The 3,835-nt window shown below is 42.3% G+C and overlaps 1 pseudogene; it reads left to right on the top strand.

The window, feature by feature from the left end:
- Positions 1–2,131: 2,131 nt before the first annotated feature.
- On the top strand, positions 2,132–3,494 carry LOC142075045 (syncytin-A-like; annotated as a pseudogene).
- The last annotated feature ends 341 nt before the right edge of the window (positions 3,495–3,835 follow it).

Below are 3,835 nucleotides of genomic sequence, written 5' to 3'. Positions count from 1 at the left end.
CTTATGAGAGCCCCAGCTTTAGGCCTCCTAGATATTTCAAAACCCTTTTGGCTGTTTTCTCATGAGACACAGGGCATAGCGCTGGGAGTGCTTGCTCAACGATTAGGACCCTACAGGAGAGCGGTTGCATACTTCTCCAAACAATTAGATGAAGTGAGTAAAGGATGGCCCGGATGCCTGCGAACAGTGGCAACGGTTGTCCTCAACATTCAGGAAGCTCGCAAGTTTACTATGGGTCAGAAAATAACGGTATTGGTCTCTCATACAGTTTCAGCAGTATTAGAACAAAAGGGGAGTCACTGGCTTTCTCCTTCTCGATTTTTGAAATACCAAGCTATTTTGGTAGAGCAGGATGACGTTAATATACAGACTACTAATATTGTAAACCCAGCATCTTTCCTCAGTGGAGATACCTCAGAACCTGTGATGCATGACTGTTTGGAGACAATGGAAGCTGTCTATTCAAATCAACCGGACCTGAAAGTAGAACCACTGGAGGATGCTGAGGACTCATGGTTCACAGACGGGAGTAACTTTGTGAAGCAAGGAGAACGTAAGGCTGGGTATGCTGTGACCACCACCCATAAGGTAATAGAGGCTAAATCTTTACCTGTTGGGACATCTGCACAGAAGGCCGAAATAATAGCTCTAACTCGAGCATTGGAACTGGCCAAAGGCAAGAAAATTAACATCTGGACAGACTCTAAATATGTTTTTGGGGTAGTCCATGCTCATGGAGCTGTGTGGAAAGAAAGAGGACTCCTATCTACTCAAGAGAAGCATATAAAACATGCTGAAGAAATTCTTAGGCTCTTGAAAGCAGTATTGTTGCCCAAAAAGGTGGCTATTATGCATTGTAAAGCTCATCAGAGAGGAAACACCGCTCAAGAATTAGGTAATGCTATGGCAGATGGCGAGGCCAAAAGGGTGGCAGAGAAAAATGATTTAGAGGTGCAGTCTTTGATCGCAGACAGTAAAATACAAATTGAAAGCGAACCTAAGTATTCTAAAGAAGATCAGAAATTAATTGAAGACCTGGAGGGAGAAATAGAAAAAGATGGGTGGGCAAAAACTTCACAAGGGAAATTAATGATACCATTGGCCTTGTTATGGGCTATAGTTATGGCAGAACATAGGAAATCCCACTGGGGAGTATAGGCCCTATACAAATACTTGAGTCGACTGATAGTCGCTCGGAACCTGTATACCACTGTTCAGCAGGTAACATTACAGTGTGAGGTTTGTTTGCAAAATAACCCTAAGACAGGATCTAAGGCCCAATTCAGACAAATAGGGAGAGGAAATTATCCAGGACAACAGTGGCAAATTGATTTCTCGGAACTCCCAAGAAAAGGGGGGTTTCGATATCTGTTGGTCTTGACAGACACCTTTTCAGGATGGCCAGAAGCTTTCCCTTGCCGAACTAATAAAGCTAAAGAGGTAACTAAAATAATATTGCAAGAGATAATACCGAGATTTGGAGTTCCCGCGGTAATCTTGTCAGATCGGGGCCCTCACTTTATTGCAAAAGTCGTTCAGCAAGTTAGCAAGCTTTTGGGAATAGATTGGCAATTACATACCCCGTATAATCCACGATCAAGTGGTCAAGTGGAAAAGATGAACCACCTGATTAAGTTGCAAATTGTAAAATTGGGACAGGAGGCCAATTTATCTTGGCCCCAATCATTGCCCTTGGCACTCCTGAGAATAAGAACTAAGCCCAGAACTAAGGAAGGGCTAAGTTCTTTTGAAATAATGTATGGGAGACCTTACATTGTACAGGCAGGAACATCAACTCAGATCGGAAATGAGATATTGACTGATTATGTAATAAGCCTGCAAAAGCAGCTTCGGGAAACAGAGAAATTGGTCTTGGGAACTAGAGCCTGAGGCCTCAATGGGCCTGTGCATAATATTGAACCTGGTGACTATGTATATGTAAGATCTCTTGTAGATTCACCCCTGGAGCCAAAGTGGGAAGGTCCGTTCCAGGTGTTGCTGACCTCACATACGGCAGTCAAGATTAAGGAACAAGCATCATGGATACACCATACTAGAGTTAAGAAAGCCCCTCGACCACAATGGAAGTCAACACCATCTGGACCTTTGAAATTACGCATTCAACGAAGAGATGGACATTGATCATGGGTATAGTAGGACTATGGTTGAAAACCGTAAGCGCATGGGATCAAAATTCATACATACGAATGACCAAATCGGTAGTAGACAGTCTGAATCTTTTGGACTGCTGGATCTGTACAGCTCTTCCCAGAGGAAATTTCGAAACACCGATGTTTGGAGTTCCGGTTTTTAACTGGTCCATACTTTATGAAGCCACTAAAGTACATATGTGGAAAAAAGGAAAAGCATCTAAATTAAAATGTAAAACCAATGCGACAAATAGGGAAGAAAGGCCTACATTTGAGTTGCAACTCTGGGATGAAGGAGTGAAAATATTTTTTGAGAATTGCAGAAACAAGAGTGCTGGAGGATGTACTAAAGCCTCCCACTTTGGAAACTTTGGGTCGAGTAACATAACTATTATTAATTTGCAAGATAAAACATCGATTGACACTTTGGGTGACTTAGACTATCAAAACGAAACAAAAATGAGGGACTTAAAAGTATATCTAAAGGGAGTCTATCATAATCAGTCAATCCAATGGGAAAGCAGTTCGGTCAGTTCAGTGCCTAGCTGTCCAACCCCTCAAGGAATCTGGTGGCTGTGTGGGGATGGGCGTGCTAGGAAATCATTACCCAATTATTGGAGTGGGATCTGTACTTTAGGATATGTAATTCCTCAGAACAGAGTATATAATCACTCGCATCCTCCACCAGGAATTATACAAACGCACTGGCGAAAGGTACGCGAGGTCCCGACTAATCCCCTCGCGGAAAGGTCAACAGCTTTCCATAGTTTTGTGAGATGGTACTTTCCCCAGTTAGGAGTAAGAGAATTAGAAAGGGCTATAGTAAATATTTCAGCCACTGTGGAAAAGATTGAAAATCTTACCATAGATGCTGTCCTGGGACTGTAAACTGAAGTATCATCCCTCAGTAAGGTGGTCCTGCAAAATTGTATGGCCTTAGATATAATCATGGCAAAGGAGGGAGGGGTCTGCCTGGTAATAAATCAAAGTTGCTGTTCCTATATAGATCAAGAACAAAGGATTGAAACAGACATAACACGAATCTGGCAACAGTCAAGGGTGTTACATGAGGTAACACAGGATGATACCTCACTGGGTCTTTTTGAACTTTGGAAAAAGCTTACTTCTTGGTTACCTAATTTCACGTGGCTCAAACAGCTCTTTATAGCAGTAATTATGCTCATTATTTTGGGAGTAGTAGGTTGCTGTATGTTGCAGTGCTTTATGTGGATGTGTAAACAAACCGGAAACACTTATGAAGAAAGGAAGAGGCACAGGCTAAGACAAAAAGTAGAAGAGGGTAAATACTTCACCAGGACTCTTGACAGGAATGGCATTATATAGCAAAAGAATTTGCAAAAGGAAAAAGAAAAGGGGGGACTTGAATTGAAGAATAGGATGATAAAAGTTAATGCGACCTATTTGTAGCTTAGCAACTTAGAGAAGATAGATGCTGTTGTAAACACACTGAAGAATAAGGCAAGACGCTGCAACCTTGGTGCAAGCAAGAATTGCATAGATAACAGGAACTCCATTGTCTACAAGAAGCAGTCATCTGGCTGAGACCAGGTTTTGCGATTTGGAACTAAGCCAACTCAGCATTCTGGGCCAAAGGTGAAAATACATGGTGAAGACATCTGTGAGCCTTCATCCAAAAGACCCCAACAGACGACCACCCGATGGCA

The sequence above is a fragment of the Calonectris borealis genome, chromosome W (genome assembly GCF_964195595.1).
Source record: "Calonectris borealis chromosome W, bCalBor7.hap1.2, whole genome shotgun sequence".
NCBI lineage: Eukaryota > Metazoa > Chordata > Aves > Procellariiformes > Procellariidae > Calonectris > Calonectris borealis.
The sequence above is the reverse complement of the archived record's forward strand: the minus strand, read 5'-3'. Positions and strand labels throughout refer to the sequence as shown.